The following is a 24,583-nucleotide window of genomic DNA, read 5'->3' as shown; positions in this document are numbered from 1 at the left end:
AAGACATTTATTTCCCAGCACACCAAACATTTCCTTTTTCTTTTTTTTCCCCACCCTTCCCCTCCCGCCCCAGGGTCCCTTCCTCTGCCCAGTGTTTTCTTGGCTGTCAGAACTTGTCTCTTCTCAGTTGCTTCTCCTTAAGCCTAGAAACACCCCAATGCGGTGTCCGTGACAAAACAGTGCATGGCGGTGATGCAACAGCCCAAGGTGTCAAAATAATTACGTAATTAAAGCAGAGGATGGTCAGAGCCTCTCAGGTTTGGAAAGACAAAGGCATACATAAAGAGCAAAGCTCGACAAGGAAATCAGTTTCACATCTCCTTTGTCTTCCCTTTGCTCCTGGGCTTTGCTCCAAAATCCCAGTACCTGTGATCCATCGATAGTCTCAGCACGCAGGACTCACCTGACCAAGAAGGTGTGACAGGTTTGAGTGCCAGGGAATAGAACATTTTCAAGGTTTCAACACACCCCTTGTTTTTGTGTTCCCTGTTTGTTTTCACACTAGCCCCACCCTAAGCTCCTGTGGTACAATGGCCCCAGATCCTGGCTTATTGCCATGGATGGCATGTTGCTCAGAGGTGTCTGGGGGTGATAAGAGCAAAGTATTCTCACAAAAAAACCAAGCCCTGAAGGTCATCCCTTGCCTCTTCTTTCTTCATTCTTTAGATACTCGCCATCTAGGAGGAATCTGCTGTATTTTAGGGATTGTACTTGGATCCCAAGGAGGGAGCTGGAAGAATGCAGAGGTCAAGGCTGCTGTAGAAGCTTACTGACCGGTAAGAAAGTGGACATGTGGGCGAAGGCTGTCGTCTGCTGGGAGGCTGGGGCTCCAGCTGAGGTCTGAAGGAAGTTCTGGAGGGTCTGAGCCAAACCCTTGTTGGGATCTAGGAACAAGCACCCAGGTGACATTTGAATTGTGAGTTGCCCCTCACCTGACAGGAAGGAAGAGCTAATAGTCTAGTGGAGGAAGAGCGTACTGAAAGGCAAGAAAGATACAAGACCATATTGTTTTCCAATTCAGTTTGAGACTAAAATTGGGGCGAGGCCGGGGATTGGCGGGAAGGAGGAAATGGGCTCAGTAGGTGGCTGGGGCAAAACTCAGGGTTTCCTTAACACCATGCCAAGTAAGCAGCCTGTCCTGAGGCCACCAGGGCACAACGAAGGTTTCTGAGCAAGGGGAGAGATGTGACTGCTTCTCCACGCCATCCTCTTGTTGCCAGGCCTCACACCCAGGTCTCTTCTCATCCACCTCCATCCTTTCTTTAGCTATAAAATAAGGCAGCTTTTGGCGTGAACATCTTCCCAGGAAGAGCGCCCCTAAGTGACTGGCTCTGGAAATCTAGAAGCTCTCTATCCACAGTGCACCCCTTTGGGTAGAAGGATTACAGAAAAAGCTCCGGCTTCTGCAAGTCCCAGCTTCATATCTTATGCTTGTGTCTCCTCCTCTCTGTCTTGTTTAACTCTTCTGTACCCTCAGTTTTTCCACTGTAAAATGGGATCAAAAGACAATCACAACTGCTCACTGGGCTTCCCTGGGGAGGTAAATCAAGTGCACAGAACCTATTTGTAGCACATGGAAGTGCTTCGTCAACCGTATGTATTTTAGGTCTGTCTGACTGACTTTACCTGGCCTTGTTATTCAATACCTCCCTGTGACTCTTGAGTATATGTTTTCAAAGACACAGGCAAGTGGACTCCTTGCATTGTGTCACTCACTTTACCCCCTGAAGCTGGATGCCAGCGCATATCATAAATACAAACACAAACCAGAAAATAGATGTTAGCCACTTCTGGCTTTCAGAGTCTGGTGCTCAGAGATGACAAGGCCAGATCCTTAACCCCAAACTACTGTTTTGGGGATAGACACAATTCAGCCCCTCAGATCTGCAGATGGTTTGTTCTGGAAACGAAATCACTTGTGCATGCTTGAGTGAGTAAGTATAGATTTTGGAGAGGGATAATGCTTTGGAAAATAGAAAGAATTTGAATAGTTAAAGTACTTGGTGAAAATAAATAAAGCAATTAATTAGCTGGTTAAATGTTTCCTCTCATATAGCATAAGATTCTTGATAACAAAGTAGTCCTGAGAGCCTGTTTCCTTGTTTTTCTTTATGTTCTGATTTATGAATCTGGAGGTAGTCATGGTTTAGCATGAGTTTCCAAATTTTCCACATGGCAGCTGGGGGAAGCTTTACAAAATTAAACAATTTATATTACTCTTAAATTTGCATATACTTGGATTGAGACATACTCTCCATAACATGTATGACTTATATTCCTATTTTCAACTAACTGGCCATTAAAAACTGGCATTGTTAAATAAGTTACTGAAAGAAATAACTAAATAAGATTTAATTAATCTTTCAAAAAAGAAATTAAAAAACCTTTCCTCAGATAATTTTAAGATGTTATCTGTTATATGTACAGTTTTCTTTTGAGTTTAAATTAATAAATTAAAATTTAAAATATTTCGAAGAAATGTTTTAAAAATGTATATGAAAAGGAAATCTAATTTGAAATTGTTTATTTTTACTCACATTTTTAATGAAAATATATTCAGATATTACATGCCTCGAGTACAATGACAGTTTGTCTCCTTTAACCAGTATCATCCAACAGAATGGTCTGCTACCTTGCAAATGTTCTGCATTCATGTGGTTCAAACTATAATCATTAGACATGTCTACGGAGTATGTGCAACCCAACTAAGGAACAGGACTTTTGCTTAATTTCAATTCACTGAAATCTAATTGTCTACATGTATCCAGTGGCTATCATGCTGAAGGGCACATTTTGGGATCACTGAAACAAGAATAAGTTAGATGGTATTTAAAAAAGGAAAAAAATGCAATGAAATCAACGTTTTCTCTTAAAGAAGAAAAAAAAGGAAGGAAAAGGAAAAGCACAGGCAGGCTTTAGGCGGGAAACTTGCAGAGAAAAGTAAAGAAGTGGTTGGCTTAATTCATTAAAATTGAAATGATGCTAATAAGCCAACTGAATTGAGCACAGAGAATCCCATGTCGGATTATGTCACTAAGACAGTGAAGGCCAGAACTGGCAATCTAGCTGCTTCTTGACTTACTTGACATAAGTTACATCCTGACTGACTCATTGGAAGCTGAAAACAGTGCTCAGAAAATACATTTCAATCCTTCTAACTTACTGAGCACCATAGCTCAGCAATGCAGAACACTATGGGGTGTCCCTTGTTTGCTCCCACGATTGACTGAATGGGAGCCATGGTCCACATGCCAGCCTGGGAATAGAGCAACATGTACCATTCCAAGTAGAGTTTCTCCTGAATAGATATTGCTTTCACGGCACATAGAGGCCAAAACATTATGTCAAACCATCCAGAAGTTGGAGATGGTTTGTAGAGATCAAACACAGAGCACATGCTTGAATGTGAGATGAAGTTTTCAAAAGAATAGCATTTAGCCAAACGTAATAATGCTTTTTGTAGCACTAGTGGATCAAATTTTTCTCTGGAATAAAAAGGAAAATCTCTGGATCTAATGGAAATTACTTGGAATGTGGTATTGAAATACCTCAAACATGTAAGATAAATAAAAAGTAACAAAATGAAATTTCATTACTCAATTCACAAACCTACTCCAGAGACAAAAGCGACATTGAACAACTAACAATAGTTATATATATGGCTGAAATACACTAACAGGAAAAAATCAGAATGTGAAAATTAATTTCATAGGTTTTATACTTCTTGTAAAAATAATTTAAAACTACATCTTTTAAGTGGAAAACTATTCTCTATGGACACTAATGTGAAAGATAATCCTCAAGCTATGAAATCTCTTTTCCAGTGACTACTGATCCAATTTGACCATGTTAAAGAAAAATTTGAATGAATTTACTAAGAGACATCCTATTATCTTCAGGTTTTGTTGCAAATATTACAGGTTTTTTTTACTATAAAATGGGGAGGGGGCTAAGAAATACTTTGGCCACTAGTGCTTTAAAGGCTTGTGAAAATAGCAATGATGTAATTAATAGAGATGTATAGTTGTTTTCTGTGATAGGAAAGTTTATCACTTGTAACTTATAACTCACATTTGGAGGTGGAAACTTAGAAGTGTGTATTGTTGTTCTCAACTTCTTTCTTCTGTCTCTGCTTCCTGCCTGCCACTCAGTGAACATCTTTTCTCCACCATGTCATCCTGCCCTGCAGTTTCTGTCTTGGAACTAACCATGGACTGAATCCACTAAAACTGTAGGGTAAAATCTCCTTAAGTGTCAAGTGTTTTGTCCCCATAACCAGAAAGTAACTAGAAAAGTGATTCATAACAATGCTAGAAAGTAGGAAAAATGCATAAAATGTTCGGCTCACTTTTAGTAGATGTACTACTATGATAACTTTATTAACAAATTCATTTGTTACTCTCAGGCCAATGGATGCATGAGATAACCTGGTGGTGTGCCCTCCAGGGGAGAGCTGCTAGTTGTTTCTAAGAGTTAGAGAAACAGGACTAGCAGCTGTCTAGGTCTTCAAAGATATACAAACATTTAGGGGCTTTTGTTGATGATTTTCTTCTCATTAATGACTTTGATATTTATGGAAAATGCAGACTGCTTGTCTCATGTAAGCTGAACTATATCTGTATTTTCTAATTGCTAAAATCTTTCACAAGACTAACTCATGGAAGTAGATAACATGGAGCCTTGGAAGAGATAGGTGTTGTTCAGGTATCTGGAAAACATTTGAAAAGGAGACCAGAACGTTTTTCCACATGAATCTTTGAAGCATGATCTACCTTAATTAGCACGCACTCGTGCATTTGGAAGGACTTTTAAATCCATATATTCATTATCTTCCCCGCCCTTCATGTATAGGCATAATTTTGCATTAGGCATTTGATATATGAGAGATCTAACTTTCAAGAGAAATCATATCTAAATCTGTATCTGCACTTGTATCTATAGCTATCTGTCCAAAGTGTTTCTGTCTTTCACATATACAGTTTCAAACTTGATACCAGTGACAGTCACCTAAACTGGACCCATGTTGGAAGAGGAAGTTAAGAAAGGAAGTGTGGCTAATGTTGAACCTCCCTGAAATGACTCCTCCGTGAAATACATCTTTTGTTAAGGTGTTATTCTTTTAAGTTTCAGATTAACATAAGTTTTTTTTTAAATTATACAAAAACATAATACCATGATTATGGAAATAAAAAGCCACCCACAAGCTTACTATCTTTGCAAATCATCTATTTTCATTCTTTCCTGTCTTTTTCAAAAAAGCATGTTTTTGCCACAGTGTTGGACGTGCAGTACAAACAGGCGTGTGCAAGCTGATCTTTCTCTTGATTGTTACACAATGAGTGATTCCAAGGTGGTCCTAAGAGCAACACATTTGAGTGGCTTTAAAATATTACTCTAGTGGGAATATTATAATTTATACCGGCACTCAAAAACCATTGGGAGACAGTTAAGTTACCTCCAATTTATTTCTGTTATCCATAACATTGTCTTTCTGTCATCTTTTTTCTGAATCTTGGATTATTTTCTTAGAATGTATCTCCGGCGGTGGAACTGTTGGGTTGAAAAAGCTGAAAACCTTATGACCTTGGAGATTACATCCTTGAATTAATTTATTTTTAATCACCATCTTCCTCCTTCAGCTGAGTACACTAAGCTAGTGGCTCAAAACTCGCTAATTAGCTTGGTGTTCCAGTTGCCTGGTTTGCTCCTGTTCTAATCCAACTCATCCAGAGACTGCCCCTTGCCTTTGCCTCTGCCTGATAAGGATCCTCTGCTTTGCACTTCTTCACACAAATAAATTGCAGTACTAAGTTTTCAGCTCCCAAGTCGACCACTTTAGAGATCTGTTGTCTGTCTTCAAGGAATTCCCCATCTCTGAAGGCAGTGGTGAGACAGAGTCTCAGCGATTCTGAAAGGGGCATACTAATCGACCAGGGAGAGGGCTGGGCTCCTGGCCATCAGCTTGTTCTGTCTCTTACCTATTAAATCTCTGCCAAAGTACCTTGGACTCTGCCATGAACCTGTTTCACCAGCTCTTAGCAAACTGCTGGCAACCATGTGAATGTGGGCACAGGCATTTAACCATACACCCACTCTACCTAGAACTGGCCCAGTCCAAAGAGGGACTCACTGGCCACTCAGATGCAATCCTTTTCCTAAAGAACCTTACAAGCTTAAAAATAACATATATATGCTCTAGAATCTGGCTGAGAGATTGTGATTCTACAGAGGTTGAAAGGAGAAAGATACATCATCATAGACCCTAAGCAGGGACTAGGAAAGACTGCAATCTGAGCCGTACTAAGACATTTGAAGGCATTTAACTTATAAGCTTGAATGTACTCAGCATCAAACTGAATAACATCTACTGTATCCTAGACTCTGGGCCGGGTACTGGGCGTTCACAGATGAGTTAAATAGAACTGCAGATCTTTAGAGATCATACACACATGAGAAAGACACTCCAACCACCATCATGCCATGGTTTAATGTATGTTAACATAGAGAAAATAATAAAGCACTGTTAATGCAGAGCTCAGATCTGACTGGGAAAGACAACAGGCGAGACACAAAAGTGACCTTCTCCCTAGACCCAAAAGGATATGGAGTGTTTTTATGAAGATCAATGTACAAAATAAGAGACTAGAGAGGTACAGGGCAAAGGAGCCTTTGCTTTTCATCTGCAGCCTTGACTCTTCACCTCTGCGATTGAGATCAGGTTCTTTAAAGTCTCTGGGCCTCTGTTTTATTCTAGATAAAATGAGAATCATAATATTTCACAAAATGCTGGGAGACACAAAGAGAATGGAGGTAATAAATAGCCAAATAAAAGAGTTTCATTATTGTGACTTTCATTGTATAGGAAAGCATTTGAGAAATTCTACAGTCCAGTGTAGCTGAGCAGTTCTCGGTGTGAAGGCTGAGTTACCTGCCCTCACCCTCCAGCGTCCTGTTTATTCCTTAAGATAAAAAAGCAGTGGCCCTGAGCCAGCCGGGCCACTCACTACATCTTTTTTTCATTGCAGAGTCTACAGTATTCTAAATACTCAGGGTATTTCCCTTACATACCTAACTCTTTCTGAATGTGATTTTTAGTGTACATTTTTTTTCTTTTGGGAAACAAAACCACACAGACGCCAGTAAACCTAAGGATGTTTCAAACACAGGGAGAGCTGGCTGAATGCTTACTATTCACCGATGCACCCAAGCATTACTGCACAGGTCATTGACTTCATAATTTCTCACCAGAAGCTGTGGCAATAGCCAGAGATGACAGGGATGCTAGATGAACCAGGGAGAGACAGCAACTCAGAAGCAGCCATTTCTGCCCTCTGCCTCGGCATCCCAGAGTCACAGGCTGCCACACAAGTGAACACTTCCATTTGGAAGTTGCTTTAAGAGATGAAATGATTTGTGATCCTGGAAGCCTCCTTCCCAGTCCTGGCCCAGGCCTTTTTGTTTAAGTCCTAATTCATTCCTTGGTAAGGAGACAAACTCACAAATCTTGAGAATTTCTCTTTTCCAGAATTAGGATTTTTTTCGCTGTCACAGAGGTGCGGTGATTATGCCCACTTTACCAATGAGGAAACTGAAGAACAAACCCAACAAGTCATCCCCGGAGAACATGGTGACATCTGGCTGAACTGAGATTAGGGTTCCTGCTCTTTGACCTCATAGCCCATGCCTTTCACGGCTGTGGAATTTTGCCTCCTTCCAGCAGGTGAGTCTGGAATCTCCACATCACAAGACAAACCTCATCATCTCAAATCACGAGTCACAGCCAGGGGCAGTCTTAGAACTGACTCCTTCTGCAGGAAAAAAAAAATTGAAGGAAAGGAAATTACTGAGGAAGAAGTCAGGGCAGTCAGAGGAGAGCTGGTCCAGGCAACATACCTCACATGGTTTGGCTGGGGATTCTAGAAGGCTGGTGCTTTCCCTTAGCAGGGAAGAAAGAACAATGTTTTGAGAAGAGAAATGGCCAAGTTTTTAATAATCTCTCCAGACTTTACCTCGCTATATTCCTTGTGTGATCCCTCCCCCCTGACAGAATTCAGTCCTCCTGTCATTCCCTGAACCCAGCACTGAGCAAGCCACTTCCTGCTTGGTGACCTCAATCATAATTTTCTAGAATCTCTCTCTGTGATCTCCAAATGTTTCTGCACGTGTGACACCATTGGTAAAGATTAGCCCATGCACCTTTGTACACTTATAATACGTGTGCAGCACATGTATAAAATCATCGCAATAAATCATGCACATTATCAACATAAGTCAAAACTAGAAATGCCAAAAGAAGAGATTAATGTGAGATTGGGAATAAAATGTATGCTAATCTGAATGACATTATACTACTTTTATCTCAAGTCCTAATTGACACTTTCAGCAGGGTTTGTTATCAATAATGGTGCATGTAAAACTGTAATTCAAGCATTTTTCCTGAGAATTTTAAATTTGAGGGGAGTTACCACTTGTTATATCTGCTTAGGTCAATAATGGTTATGAACTCTCAAAATGTGGCTAACGGGAAGCCAGGAGAGGAAAAAAATGAGCTCTATCATGTTCTCTCTGTTTATACATGCTTAGATATGATTCTAAATTCACAAGTTCTTTGCAGAAATCTTTTATAAGTACAAGTCCATTGTGGGAGGGTTTCTGTGGTTAAATATACATAAGCAATCCACAAATCCATGAAGCCAGCTAAATGAAAACAGCAAAATGGGTACTTCGTAGACCTAACAGATATGTCATGCTTGCTACTCACTCAGAATAACATTAGTTGGAGATATGACAAGAAACCACTGGTTGCAAGGACGACAGCACACTCGGTACCTGTGAAATAATAGCAACTCTCAAGGTTTCCCATGTCAGTATACTCTTCACACTCTCCTGGGAGAATGCATTCCTCTTTGGAAACCCTGATCTAGCACGATCAGATTCCTCAGCCTTCCAGGACTGGTGACCTCCTCCTTTGGTCATACCTGTCCACCTCCAGCCCTGCCCTGTCCTGTGATCACCCACACATGCCACTATACAAACACAAAGGATTAGTGTTCCTTTGAAAACTTTCCTCTCCTGACACTTCACTCGCACTCTGCCTTCTGCCTGGAACAGCCCTCTTTTATTATTGTTGTCTTTTGAAATTTTACTCATCCATCCAGGCTCACGCAGACACCACCTGCGGTGTGATGTAATAGCCATGACTTCTTAAAGTGTGCTGAGACTCTGTCATCCCACTGAACCTTTGTGACCATCCTGGGAGATAGAGAGGATTGTGACAAAGCTAAAAAACAGAAAATTGTCCAAAAACCACATGGTTAAGAAATGGGGAAGTCATGTTCTTCTCACTGCATATGTGCTTTGATTAACTTCACTTCTTTGGATAGGTAAAGCCTTCACTAAACCCTCTCTTTCTTCTTACTAATGTAGAGATGTAATTAGTTGCTCCTAGGTTGATATTTTCCTGGTGGCCCGAGGTGCACACTGCAAAGAAAAAAAATGTTTATATGTGTAGATCACAAAGATTTCAAAATGGAAGACTTGAGACTCATTTCCTTATATGCATAAAAAGCACTTAAGAGTTATTGCACGCTTATCTATAGTGACTGGTGGATAAGCACTTGGAGTTGTATTTATGTAATGTGATACCCCCCAATTTAAGTGCAGTAAAAAGCTGGGAATCAATTTCCTTACAAATTAGCACATGTTGAATGACTGGAGGGTTTGGGGGCAATGTTATGAACGATTGATGCAATTACAAAAGAAACTTTGGCTCATTTGATACTGAAAATCTCTCTCTCTGTCTCTGTCTCTCTCTCTCTCTCTCTCTCTCACACACACACACACACACACAGTATACAGCACACAGCACACATGCACAGCATAGTGTAGGGATTTTTCTTCCTTTGTTACACTGACGCAGAAACAGGCACAGGCTTATAAATATGTAATGACTTGGGCAATAATCACATAGTTGAGAAGTGAGAGCTCATGTCCACATGTAGATTTTGGGGGGTGCAGATCCCTACTCTGCTCCTCTGACAAAAAGAATGAATCCTATAATGTGAGACTTTGAGCCACTGGAAACTCTTTACCGTAAGCACAAAGTAAATAGCCCCTTCTACTGCTTTTTGGAATGTTGTTCTTTATGTATCTGCAGCCTTGAGCATTCTACATGGCAGGGGAAACACTGGTGGACTTGTAATCCCTCGGGGCACACAGAAGCCCAGTCCATCTGTGATAAATATCCCTTCCAAGGGCCACAGGTGCGCACCACAGAGCAAGCATGGTTCTTTTCCGCCTCAGTGCTAAAACCACCCTAGATGCATTCCATCCTCTGCTCAGGCAGTCCATCCTTCCTTCCTTAAAAAAATGTTTCTTATTCATGCTTGGTTGTGTTTTTTATGAAGGTACAATACACAGCAGTCCAGAGACAAGCTGCATAGTAAAACAGGCACGCTGGCAGTTACTCAATGGATATGGAGATGGGAGACAGCCTCACTCCTAACTCCCAAGGCCTGGAAAGGACAAATCATGCCACCTTTTCTCACCTTGGCTGGACATAGCATCCACACCTGGTCAGACAGTAACCACATTCTCCCTTGAAGGAAGGTCGTTAAAGTGTTAAAGTCATTTTTGGTCTACTTGTGCCAATGGGGATAGAAGGTGGCTTTACTCTGGGATGTTCCCTAGAGGGCAGAACTAGTGGAGAGCAGTGAAAATTTAAAGTAAATCTTTGCTACATTTCATAGTTCAGAGCTTTCTGGCAGAGAAATGGCCACCTTCTGGAATATTGAGCTTAGAGTCACTAGAACTGCCCAGAGGGTGGCTGATAGGGCATGTATTAAGAGAGTAGGTGGTTTGGCCTGATGACTGCTATGTCATTCCTTTGAGCAAAGGCATTTTGCGTTTCTCCAAATACTCCACACTCGAATGCCTTGGGAGATGAGTTTAGCAGAGTTTGTGTGTTCCACAGTACTTGGCCACAGTACAACTGCTGCTGCCTGTTCAAAAAGCATTTTACAGACAGCTGTTACCACCCCTATTTCAGTAGTGTGGTAAAGAGGGAATTCAGAGACAGGTGAGGGGCCTGCTATGATGCGGGCCTGCGGGGAGAGAGCTGTCCGGTGGCTAAGCCCACACATTCTCTACCCTGTCTCAGCTCAGTGTCTCCAACCCCAAGGAACAACCCTCTCCCCCCGGGGAGCCCCTCACCCCTTCACTGCCTCAGAATGTTTTTCTTCTGCATTATGAAGTCACACAGTCTCAGTGTTTGAAGAGTCTGAAAGGTCAAGTCAAGCTCTAGAATCCGCAGGAAAGCAGTGTTTCCCACTGACTCCAACTGAGAACTAGCAAATGGAACAAGCCTCATGGAATCCTCAGGAATTCTGTCTGGGCTCAGGGAGAAATAGGGCAAAAGTCACAGCCAAGCTTTCTGCCAGCTCGCCACCAGGAAACATAGAGTCAGAGTTTGTGAAGAAAAAGAACTGAAGTCCAGCAATGGGAAAATGTGACATTGTTTGTTGAGGATGCATTTGGAGTGAAAGGAAGCAATGATGACCCACTAGGAATAAGCGCCTTCCTCCTCCTCCTCCTTTTCCTCTTCCTTGTCTCTTTCCTTCTCCTTCTCCTCCTCCTTCTTCTTTGTCTTTTTAATTAATAAATGAGCTTATGTTTCACAGAAGAGAAGTCAGCATGAGAAACAGTGAACCAGGCATCAAGAAACCTACATCGCTGCCATCTTGCTGTTTGAGTTTGGCAGTATTTAATCTCCCTGGATCTCAGGTTCTGCACAAAAACACAATTTGGCCATGGGATTAGATCAGATAGTGACACAAAGCATTTGTAACCGGGAATACTAGATAGAAGAAGGGTACTAGTATGACCAACCCTAATTTTTGTGCTCTTTTTACTGTTCCTATGAGCCTGGGGGCAGTCAGTATTATCATGCCCTATGGAAGGCATAGAAACCAGGACACAGGCTTGTAAAGGGTCACAGGTTGTGTTCCACAATACCTGGACCAAAAAGAGCCATCTTCTTCAGTGGGGAAGACATCGCTGACAGCATGCAGCATGGCACTTCCTCTCCTTCTGAGAAAGAGACCATCACAGCACTGCGCTGGGTGGTGTCCCAGACCACAGTGATTTCCTTCTGCTCAGCTGCACGGGGCACACACATGCCAGGACGGAACTAGGACGATGACCATTTTCACATCAACTCCTGTGGCTGGTCCCACCCTCTCTTCTCCATCCATCCTGCCCTCTGCTATTGATATGGTCACTGCTTTGGAGCGCAGGGTGCTGCCTCTTGTTCTCTGTCCTTCGAGAATCCCCCAGCCATCATCTGTGACATTTGACAGTCCCCAAAGCACTCGGACTTTTGCTTTTCCAGCAGCGTGGTCTCTGCTGAGAGTTTCCCCAACCACAGCTTCCCTGATGGCCCCACACACTCCCCAAGCTCCCCCGGCTCCCCTGCTCCATCACTGTCACTTGAGAAGATGAAATGAGAAAGTCATTGCACTGGCTCATCTGTCCACATGGGCAGGAGGGGGAGAGGCAGAGAGAGTGCGTTCGTGGGTCCAGATAATTATTTCTGCAGGCCACTTGAGCTTGATAGGATCTGCTGAGTTTCATGAAAAGGAGGATATAAAAATCAGAGTGGTGCCACGTTGCCTCCAAAAGCAGCCGGAGTGATCGCCGCCGCCGCCTCCTCGAAACAGGGCAGCTCCCGCCTCACATCCTCCTATGTGGCACCGCGGCTGCCTTGTCAGGTTAAGGGCACCCATGCTGTCTGCACCCCTGTCTCAGCTCCCTTCCTGGTCAGCCTGCCTCTGGGCCTCCATGTCCCCCTCCCTAGAGGGCCACTTAAAGAGATTCTAACATGGGAGGCACTCAGAATTCTAAGCTAAGTGGTGGCCTTGAAGCCTTAGAGACCAGGGATTGAACTGACCACACCATGCAGGAGGAAGCGGTCAGAGTGGGAGGAGCCTGGCCCTTACTCAACCAGATGAACTCTGGCTCAATCGATTTTGTGTATTGGGCAGCATCTACCTATGAGTTTAATGGGGAAACAAAACAAAACAAAACAAAACAGCTCACTGCAATTATAGACAACACAAGAGGAGACAAGGCCAACTTTGAAAGTCTTCTATGGTTTTCAAAGTGACCACGCTTTAGAATATCTTGGAGAGCCAGAGAAAACGGCAGGCCTCTCCCCAGAGCTTCCAGTGCAGTGAGATGGGACTGACAGTCTGTGTTCCTAATGTGGAACTCTAGTGGTGACCAACTTGAAAAATCGCTTATCTAAGTGGTGTGCTGGTGCATGCCTGGTGGTATGCTGGTGCATGTGCTGGTGTAATCCCACTGCTGTGGGAAGCTGAGGCAGGAGGATCAACACTCTGGGCAACTTTTCAAGTCAAATAAGAAAGGGTAAGCATCCAGTTTAGTGCCAACCTCTTTTAAAAAAATCACTTATCTAGCCTAAGTTTTCTGTTTTGATGGCCAGAAGAAGAGATGACTTCTCTAAGATACCTCTGCTGAGGTATTTTTCTGAGGATCATACCCTGTATATCCTATATATCCTGCGGCAGATCAGAACCCTGTTTAGAGAAAATACCTCCAACCTGGGCTCTCTGGGGGCTTCACCATGATGAATGAGGAGAGTCCTAACTCAGAGGTCGAGCTCAGCTGGCCTGTGTGCAACCCTTGGGAAGTCATATCTTACCCTTAGGTTTTCACCAGGCTTCCCTTGTCTGTGCCTTCCTTCCTCATTGAGCTTTCCATGATCTCATCCCTTTATTCTTTCATCCAACACATCCTGACCAAGTCCTTCCAGTTGCTGGGCTCTCTCCTCAATCCCAAGAAAGATACAGACCCTCTGGAGAGACAAGATCCTCCCTTCTTTCAGGGACCCTGTGGTCAGGTGGGCCTCAGATCGAGTCAGTAGATTCTGGAGGGTGAAGGAGGGAGCACCTTGGGAAATGTGTGGCAGATGAGGGGTGGGGAGGGCTTCATCGGGCTGGCAGAGGTGGTAGCAGAGGGTTGTGCTCATGGGCTGGGGAGGACCTTGGTGGTGGTGGGAGGATGGATGATTAGATAATGAGAAACACTGACTGAGTATTTGCTGACTGCCAGTTGCTTTCAGTCCTTCTTTAATCCTCCCAATGGTCCCTCTAAGAGATGCCTTTGCTAAATCCTGGTTAACAGATGAGGAAACCGAAGCTCAGAGAAGTCACAACTTGTTCAAGGGCATGCATCTACTGAAACTCAAGTTTTCTGCCTCAAGAACCTGATCTCTCAACTGCTATGCTATCTACAGGTCCTTAGTTGAGGTGGACAGCTAGTGATTGTCTAGAGAGTAGGGGACAATAGATTATACAAGTCCTGGATGGGCCTGAGGGAACAGCTGGAATGCATGGGGGAAAGATAGGTCAAGGCTTTGCTTGTTGAAGGCCTTGGCTGCTGGGATGAATCACTGGAAACTGAGCCAGTGAAGGATTTTCAGTAAGAAAAGGACACCCAGCACAGCTGTACTTTAGGAACATTCTGTGATGGTAGTGAGCAGATTGGGGTGGAGGAGAGCCCTGGTGACCAGGTGACCACATTGGAGGCTATTGCAGAATTTTTGAAGCAAGAAAGCAAGGGCCCATCCTGGCGTAGGGCAGGGTGGCAGGCAAGGAATGAGATGCAGGGGCGGATGTTCTTCTCACCACTGCAAATAGCATTTGACCACTGACCGCATTCTTGACCTATATTCGCTCATTTGATCACAGTGGCTTCTCCATCGGCCTCCCCCCACCCTCTCTCCTGCCTCTCTGCCTGATGTTTTTTTCCACTAAGAGATCAAGGTCTGAAACGTCTCCCTTGAATATATAGGAAACATGGAAAAATCTAACTCAGGATCATGGAATCGTGAACCATCTCAGACTCATCTCCCATCTGACATCTGGGTAAGCTGAGGCCTGGAGATAATCACATTTTCCCCTAGGAATAGACTAGAGGAGAGGTAGGAGGCTCTGATTCTCCTGCTTCCTAGAGCCAGGCAGGAAGCTTGCAGTTGTGGTGGGTGACAGATGGCATTTCAGTCCCCAAGCTGAAGGCACCTCGGGACCCTGTGGCCAGCCTGGGTTGGCAGCCCGACTCTCACCCTGACACTGTAGGCACGGGGCTCAGAAGCACTGAATGAAGGGAGCACGTGTGGTAGGAGGTCGTGAGTGTGGGTGAGTCATGGCCTTTGTAGTGCGGGTCACAGCTGCTGGGGGCATCCCAGCCTACAGGAAACAACTGCCATCTGCTCTCTGTCAGAGAGCCACTCTGAACCCATGTGGAGTGCAGAAGGCATGGGGTGTGTGTGGAACGGCAGCGCTGCACAGAGGCAGCTGTACCCAGCCAGCTGTGCCCTTGTTCCTTCCAGCTGTGTGACCCTGGGCAGGAGGTCATCTCATCTGGATGCGTCTCATGCTTCTTACGCATTCATGAGTAAAAGCAACTGTCCCCTCACCATTTTGGAGATGTAGGGTGTGGCCCGTTGGGCTAATGCGCAAAAAGCAACCAGCAAATAAAAGAAAAGGCCTTTTGCAATCTGAAGGCTTCTACATGTATTGTTACCAGTATAATTATGAATGCTAGTATTCATTAATATCACTAAATCAATCGCACAGGAAATGTGGCAGTAAAATGTTATATCTGCCAGAGGAGTATCTGTGAGCTCTTGGTTCTGTTTTTGCAACTGTTCTGTGAGTTTAAACCTACTTTAAAAATTTGCTGAAAATTACCTTCTCCCTGATGCCTTGTCTGGAGGCAGGCATCCTTCAGGCCACAAGAGAGGATGCTGTGTGCTTTTACAGCTTGTAGCCTATCGGGCAGAGACAGACACTGGTCAACACAATAATAGGAAAGAGGTGTGAAGTCTTCTGAGGAATCAAAAGAAAACAGCGTGAGGAAGACAAGTCCCCAGTGCAGGGTATTGGGGTAGGGATTCAGGGCTGATGTAGAAATACATAGAAGGTGAGATCTGAGCAGGTTAGATGGAGTGAGGAGGGAGTTACTTGAGTAGAGATCAGTAATAGGCAGGAGCATATCGGAGGAACAAGGAAGCCAGCATGGCTGGAGCAACACGATGGTGGGTTGAGGGCGCGGAGACAGTTCTGAACAGCTGGACTCTGGAAGTCTTAAAGGCAGAATCAACACAATTTCTTTGATCTAAATTCTATCAGCAGGACCTTTCTAGGGATTACATTCTTCGACTGCACTAAAAATCTCATCATCATCTTTGCAAACGCTTCTAGCCAACTGTGGAGAGAGAGAGAAGCATGAATTTCTGCAAGGGTCTTGCTCCTTCAAAGGAATACTGAGCCCACCGAGAAGCTGTGACTCTCTTTCTATGGCCTGAGGTTGTAGGGCTGATGTTCGCCCTATTCTGTGCCAGCGGGTAAATAGAACATGCATGGGAAAGCTGTTTTGCTCTCAATCAAGAAAACTGGAAAGCTCAGAGGCCAACCCACAGGGAAAATGAAGGGCCAGCAATCTCAGTAAAAAAGAGATCTGAGCAAGAGGCAGTACTCATTAAGGAAAGGCCTGACTCCTGAGAAGAGACTCTCTTCTTGTCATTGGTCCTGATTGAGCAGTGTACGCTCCGTCATATACACGTTGTTACCTGCCACCTGCTTTCCCGGACCCAGAAATGCTCCTCCAAACCACGCTGCACTTTGCAGACAGACACAGGTTCCCATGAAGGGGAGAGATGGTGTTCTCTGCTCTGGCATTCTTCAAAGCCCTTCCCTGATCCACCAGTACCTGAGCTGGACCACAGCTTGATGAAGGATTCCCTGCTTAGAAACCACTCCCTGCTCTCCCAGATCCTCCACTCTCAGACAGTGAAAAAGGACCTTCAGTGGGTGCAGGAGACAAAATGAAATCAGGAAGAGTGGCAATCTTTGACCTCAATTCCACCTCTGCAGTTTCAGTGCGATGCAGCCTTCTAGCTTTCCTGCCCTAATTGCTGTGCGGTGTTACTGTGGGCTACTAAACAGCTGCCCCTTTCCATCCCAGACCAAGGTGCTATCCAAGGATAGATAAAAACACACCTTCCTTCACACTGACACTGAGAGGTCCTCTGGAAGAACCATGCTCAAGGCGTGTGTAGCATCCGTGGGGCCCTTCAAGTGATTTCAGTCTTACTCCTCCACTGTGTTGCTCTTTGGAGACCTGGTCACCCTGATGGCTCCTTCCCTCAAGTACCCACTTGGTGTTTCCTCTTTAAGTCTATGGGTGGGGCTGAGAATTCTAGTCTGGACTCGGGGAAGAACACAGAACATTTCAGTTGAAAAGACCTCAAAAGGTTCTATTTTTGTTAAGCAGTGGAACTCCCCCCCCAAAAAAACCTGATTTAGAGCCCCAATAGTGTAAGAAAGCACAGGCCAACTACCACTGGTTGAGAGAGGCTAGAAGTCCTAGTTTGTTCCCCTACACTCTCAGTGTTATGCAGGCCAAGCCACCAACCCTCTGAGCCCCTAATTTGTTTACGCATCTTTATTTGCAAATGATGGTCCTAAAGCCTCCACTCTTACCACAAGTCCCTCCTCACCCCTCGGGAATCAAAAGAAGAGGTTGCATAAGGATCCTGGTTTTCCTGGTGCTCAGCTCAGGTAGTTTAAAGAGATTTGGGGTGGAACCACGAGGTGCCAATATCTCAGTGCCTGGCCTGCCAAGGACTGGTCACACAGGTGGCAGTGCCAGTCTTTCCCACCAGCTCATCAGAGGCAAAGGCATGCCTGGCCTCCTGTCTCCACTTTCAGAGAGGTTACCTCAGCAGCTTGAAACATGCCACGGTGAGAACTGAACAAATTCAGGAAACCAGGATCTCCCTGGCCACTCCCTCTAGAGCTCATCCTTAGGCACTGACCAGCCTCCTCTTGCCTTGCCAGTACTCATGGAGTCCAGAACATACTGAAGAAGAATATGGTCCTTGTTCCTTAGTTGTTGTTAAAGATTTTCGGGGAACAGTTATGAGAAGTCATTTGCAAAGATCTTTGGGATCCTTGAGATGGTGTCAGATTTTGCTGCCTGAAAAACCAGTTGGTAAAGTAAATGGGCCAAGAAGTTTGATGAAGCAAAATAAGAGAATGGTGAGAAAGACAGTGGGAAATCAAGGTGTGTTGGTTTTCTAGGGCTGTCATTAAGTCTTGTAGACTGAGTCACGTAAGTAGCAGAGCTATTGACTCAGATGTCTGGATTCTAGAAATCCAAATCAAGGTATTGGCAGGGTTGGTTTCTTCTGAAGGCTGAGAAAACAGGACCTGCTCCAGACTTCACTCCTTGGTGGATAGATAGCATCTTCATGTTCACAAGGTGTTGTCTGTGTAGGCATATCTGTCTCCATCCAAAGCCTTTCTTTTGTAAGGAGGCCAGTCATATTGGATCATGGCCCACTCCAATGACCTCATTTTAGCTTGATTATCTCTGGATGCACCCTATTTCCAACTAAAGTTATATTCTAGATCTTCTTTCTAAACAAGTTCAGATTCAAGAAGTCAAGACTCCAGTGAAAGAATTTCAGAGGGGTACAGTTTAACCCACATCATTCAATCAAGACAGAAGCAAGGCTGAGAGTTTGATCAAGCTGGCTCCCTGCTCTGCTTCAGGTCTGGTCACCAAAGTGTCACACATGGAAACTAAAACTCTAGCAAGGAAGTGGCTCTCCGAAGGGTGGGGTGGGGAAGGATGGATGCAGACATTCTGACTCCCAGCCAGGGGCCTCTTGTTGTCTGCTAAACTGCCTCCTCTGGATTAGGGGCTATTTCTCTCATTTATGTGTTATCTCAACATGCAAGAAGAGGCTGTCAGCAGCCAGGGAGCCAGGATGTGTCTGGCACTCATCTCCAAACTCCCACAAGCTTACAGCCTGGGTGAGACATGCAGAAGTTCGGGCAGACCAGGCTAAATTGTATCTGATTCAATGATGTGTCCTTTACAGAGGTTCAGGGAGCTGCTCGTTGGTTGCTGGTCTCTGAAACTTATGTTCCTTTGAGGCATTTTTTTTCAGCAGTCTTCTGAATATAGACCAACAAATGGGAACTAGGATCAGCACCAGGTGTCTGGGATTTTCCCAGTCTTAGTTGATAATAACTAAAAGAGCAATTGGGGCATTAGTTTCAGCCCTTGGGAGCTACTGGCTCTGATATTTACTAAGTGAGTGTCACCATTCACTAGCCCTCTCTGAGTCTCATATTCTTATCTGAAAATTGAGGACTAATAACACTTTGCTTGCAGAATAAGTCATCCATTTGCTCATGCAGTGAATGTTGTAGGAAGCATTCCACACGCTAGGAATTGTTATGGGCACTAAGTCATGACAGTAAACAAAGTGAGATGGTCACTTGCTTGTGGGTCCCTGGGATAATAAATGATGGTGCTGTGCTCACTGCCCAGGAAACCAGTTCACTGTCATTGCCCTAGGCAGACCTGGGTCTGGGAGGAATCCTGGAGAAGAGTCACCTGGGTAAAGAGTGGAGAGGGAGGGGTATCGAGGAGCAGAAAGGATCCTGACAGTGCTCAGGGCAGAGGGGTGTCATATCCAGAGATGTGGATGAGAGAGAGCACCAGGTGTCACACAGGTGTCACGTGGTCCCTGGAGCACAAAAATGCTCTGTAAACGCCACTTTTTCTTTTCGCAGCACACATACAGGTATCATTTGCTTATCTCCAAGACCAGAAATGTCAACATAAAATTGAAAAAAAAATAGACTTTTTAATACATTTCTAAAATCACTGAGGTCCATGTTCTCATGTATGATATGCTAGACTGGATGTATTTATTCCCTGACATACATGTATTCCATTTTTCACCTCCATAGAAGGCAATTACCATAAATACATTTATGTGAATACAGTAGCACCTCGTCCATGAACTAACTCAGTTCCTTCCATGATTCAGGTCACAAACTGAATTAGACGAGAACCGAATCAAATTCCATGGTTAGGTTCAGTGTTGACCTTAGGGAGAAGTTTGATTCGGTTCTCATCCAATTCACTTAGCGAGCAGAATCATGGAGAGAATTAAGTTTGTGAACTGAGATACTGCTGTAGATAGCTGTTCTTTTGTCCGAAGCAATGGTTCTTCCTTATCTATACCAGGATTCATCCAATTATTCATTCAAGTATTACAGATACTTTCTGACTTCGGAATTTGAGGGAACTCAAATGTTACTGTTTGTTTCATACCCTCTAATTATCTGCATACATCTTTCACTCTTTGATCATTCCAAGTTTCTCACATCAAAATTCTCTTCTCATCTGGAAACTGCATTGCAAAACCTTTGTGAAGGGATCCGCACAGGTGCTTCCTCTGCTAATAAAGATAAGAATGAGGACAATAACCATCAATGCACGTGTGTTTTTGTTTTTGTAGATCTTTGTAATATATTCAGCAGCATGAAATATACATCTCTTTTATGCAAAGAAATACTGACCTACATCTCTCTAATATTACCATCTTGACTAATTCCTTATCTGGTAACTGGATATCAGTGTGCATAGAAACAGAAGGAAATAGAAAAACAAAGGAAAAAATGTGATAGGCATTTAGTACTCTTTTTTTCAAGATATGCACACATGTACTGAGCATTTTATGATTTCCTTTGCTTTTCTTCTCGTTTCTTATTTTAAGCAAAATCATTTCACCAGGTATGGTGGCACACATCTGTAATATCAGCTACTTGGGAGGCTGATGCAGGAGAATCACTTAAACTCTGGAGTTTGAAGAGAGCCTGAGCTACACAATGAGACTCTATCTCAAAGCATAAACTATCTCTCAGATAATAATTTGCATTTGTTCAGTGATTTTCCATTCATAAGTCACGTAAGGCACAAAGGAGGTCCCATCCTGCAGTAGCTTAAACCTGTCTAATATCAGGTAGGATGTAAATGAGAGCGTGAGTCATTGCTCCTGACTCTGAATTCTATTTGCCACTGTTTCTTTTCCCACTATCTATACCTAGTCAGCCTTCAAGGTCTCTTACAGCTGTGAAATTTGGTAAAGTTCAGTCAAGGCAGAAGGCTTTGCCAGCTGGTTCAGTACCATAGCCCCATGGTTTAGTGTGGGGCCTGGAAAATCCAAGGAACATAATCAACACATTTTCATACCTCAAGAGTTGACACTAGAGATTACTTGTTGAGGCACTCTAAGCAGCTGGCTCTTAGGAAGGAGGCAGACTAATCCACCTGTGGGGCTCATGAATGTGGCCCGTAGCTGCACCCAGAAGCAAAAGCAGCACCCACAGAAGTGCTGAGTTCAGTAACTTTGCAGACCTTGCCATGCAGGGATTGAGGGTGGGGTCACGAGCGGATGGGATATCCCCTGATGCTACACTTGCTTTTCCCTGTCCCTAGCAACCTCTCTACAGGATGTTGGTGCTTTGAGGGTTTCCTATAATTTGGTCTGAAAAAAATTCACTGGGTTTTTCCAATCTGTTAACACTTCCTCCTTAAAACTTTAGCTTCTCAAATTGGTAAGCATTTAATTTCACTTACAAAATTAGTTGCTTATTGGGAGGACACATTAAACTGATGACTTACCCATGAAGAGCCCATTAGAACTTACACAACATTTCTCCAGGACATCTATTTTATAACCCAAATCACAACTCACTCCACCGTGACACTTCCAGCGTGACTCTGGACAACCAAAGAAAATAATGGTGTGTAAGGAAGTCAGGATTCAAGATGCATCATACGTTTCTCTCCTTCAGTTTCCTTCTCAGCGATGTCTAATGCTGAAGACTTTCACTTTTCCTCTGAAATGTTGTTTCAGAGTCTACCCCCTGACCTTAATGCCACCTTTAGTTCCCCAGGGTGTCTCATTTCCGTTTCTGCAGTGCATGCTTAACTGGTCTTCATCTTTCCTTTCCAGCTGGCTACCCTAGAACAAGGACCACACGGTCAGGCAGCACATGGTGGAAGGAATAGGCTAGATGCCTGGGGATCATTTTGGTCGAGGCTGCCTGTTTTTACAGAAGAGTACTCAGGTGAGTTTGTAAGGAGGCTAGTGTCCATGTAAATGCTTTATAACCTTTTCTTGGACAGGCAGCAGACAAAGCCAGTGTGTGCATGTACGTGTGTGTGCACGTGTGTGTATGCGCATGTGTGTATGCATGTGTGTGCACGTGCGTGTGCACGCGTGTGTGTGCATGTGTATACGCGCGTGTATGTATGCATGTGTGTGCATGTGTGTATGCGCGCGTGTGTGTATGTGTGTGTGTGTGTGTGTGTGTGTGTGTGTGTGTGTGGTCCCTTGCCCACTTCCTCACTACCTTACCATCTTCATATCTTTCTTCAAAGAAACCACATTATGAACAGTTGGACATCACAAAGTGAAGATTCTAAGCCTGAGCCCCAGAAAGTGGTCCTGGCTCCCACCAGAGGGGAGATCATACACAACAACACCCCAGAGGAAGCTGAGATGACCCAAAATACCCACTAGGCCTGGGCTGGGGCTCTCCCAGGATGTTCCTCAGGAGAGATGCCTGGGGCATTTGTCTGTGGCACTGGGCCACTCATGGTTGCTTTGAACCTTTGTCATTTGGGGTCTCTCCACAACTTCCTGCTCTCTGAGGAGGAGAGACCAAGCAAGAAAGACTGAGCACAGGGCTTTGAGGTCGGAGGTTCCCTGGTGACTTTGGGTGATGCTTTCTATCTGTCGGAGCCTGTTCCCTCACAGGCTAAACAGATAACAAACTTCACCATACTCACCTCAAGGGAATCAAAAATCAGGTAGAATATTGATGTTGATGTTTGAGAAGATGGGGACATTGGTGTTAGAGTAAAACAAAACAAAACAACTAGAGTTTACTCCAAGCTGTGTTACTGACTATCTGGTCAGCGTGATGATTCTCTGAACCTCAGCATCTTCATTGGGTCAGCTTGGTTATAGAAGATTCACGTTACTAAAGTTAGTGGAGACAACAATCATGAGTCAGAAAGGACAACGTGCGCACAGTGTGACGCTAGTACCCTAATGTTATGGCGTGCTTTCCAGAAGGTAGGTGTTTGCGTCTCAGCTCAGGATGTTCATCATAGCCTAGTCCTGCATCTTTCTCTTTCGAGGTGCTCCTGGGAGTCTGCTCTCTGGGATTCAGTGTTCTGAGTCTCTTGACTCTGTTTGCTTTGCAGAGCATAACCTCGGGGCACGGGTGATGCAGGGCTGGAAAGTCCCCGTGGAAAGGAGCCTGGCTTGTCTGGAGATGGTCTCCTGCTGTGGGTGGTCTGCACACTGAGCAAGATTTAAGTATGAATCAGACTGTGCTAATGGAGCAAAGACCACAAGAAGAGGCAGATCCTTCCAGGGTGGGAGCCTTACAGATGCCTGGGGTCATTTTGGTTGAGGCTGCCTGTTTTTACAGAAGGGTACTCAGGTGAGTGTGTAAGGGGTATGTGCATGTGCACGCACACTTTTGATTGTGTCTGTGTGTCAAGAGCACACCTCCCGGGGCTGGGGATTTAGCTCAGCGGCATAAGCACCTGCCTTGCAAGCAGGCGGTCGTGAGTTCGATCCCTGGTACCGATAAAAATGAAAAAGACAAAAAAAAATATCAAAAAAAAAAAAAAAAAAAAAAAAAGAGCACACCTCCCTTGGGCGTCTTCACACAGAGGAGGGTATTAGAGTGCTGGACCATGGTCACAAGGCCTGGACTTCCCGTTGCCTCGCTCAGCCTCTGCAAGGCTGGGTCTCAATCCCTTGGCATGGTTTTTCTGAGTCTCTGCTTCCCTTTCTGTGGCATCCAACCTGTCACACAGGAACTGTGGGGGCCATTTCGGGTGTTCAAGAGCAGAAAGCTTTCTGTGAAACCAAGGCACCTTAAGCACAAGGAAGATACCTGGTCACACACATTGGGGTCCCTTTCCACTTGTGGAACCATTGGCAGACAGCACTGACAGTGGGAAAGGTTTGCTTTCACAGCTTTTGAGAACCAGGGTGGCCCTTCCAGGTGGGAACACACTAAATTCTAAAGGCCCAATGACTAAGACTCTCAACTTCTTCTAGAGCCAATGTAAATGAGTAGGGCGATGTGACTGAAAGACAGGTGTAAGAAAACTGTGACTTAAACTTGTTGGGACTATAACACAATAATGCTAGGCTGTCAAACATTAAAGAGCAATAAGAGTAAACCAAGAGAAAGAGCCCTAACCACAGCTGAAGAATCCTAGGTGCTTTCTGAAGACGAGGCTATATTTTGGTCACAGTCATATCTCTGTGTACCTGGCCCATGCTAATAAACCACTTAACTGTATGTACTTGGTTTTTTAATGCGTGTACTGTTGACACATTAACGATATGATCACAATTTATAATGTATTTCCTTTGGTAATAGACTGGACAAATATTAACTTTCTATATAAATAGCATTATTTTTACAGGATGCAGCTATAAGTTATTTTGATTTTCTTCATTGTTTCTTTTCTGTAATTTTCACATTGTAACACATGTTAGTTACATAATTAAAAAGCTAACAATGTGTACATATAGATCCGTGTTTTCAATACTTCAGTTTGTTTTTGACATATTGTAGTAAACTACAATAATGTGGATTTG

The 24,583-nt window shown here is 44.1% G+C and overlaps 1 long non-coding RNA gene across 1 annotated transcript; it reads left to right on the top strand.

Moving 5' to 3' along the window:
• The first annotated feature begins 583 nt into the window (after nucleotides 1-583).
• On the top strand, nucleotides 584-24,583 carry LOC134478770 (uncharacterized). Its single transcript, XR_010051663.1, has 4 exons — nucleotides 584-776; nucleotides 7,526-7,720; nucleotides 21,905-22,019; nucleotides 23,164-24,583. It is a non-coding gene; the product is annotated as an uncharacterized LOC134478770 (long non-coding RNA).

The sequence above is a fragment of the Cavia porcellus genome, unplaced genomic scaffold, assembly GCF_034190915.1.
Source record: "Cavia porcellus strain 051 isolate PalLab524CR breed Dunkin Hartley unplaced genomic scaffold, mCavPor4.1 scaffold_14, whole genome shotgun sequence".
Lineage (NCBI taxonomy): Eukaryota > Metazoa > Chordata > Mammalia > Rodentia > Caviidae > Cavia > Cavia porcellus.
The sequence above is the reverse complement of the archived record's forward strand: the minus strand, read 5'-3'. Positions and strand labels throughout refer to the sequence as shown.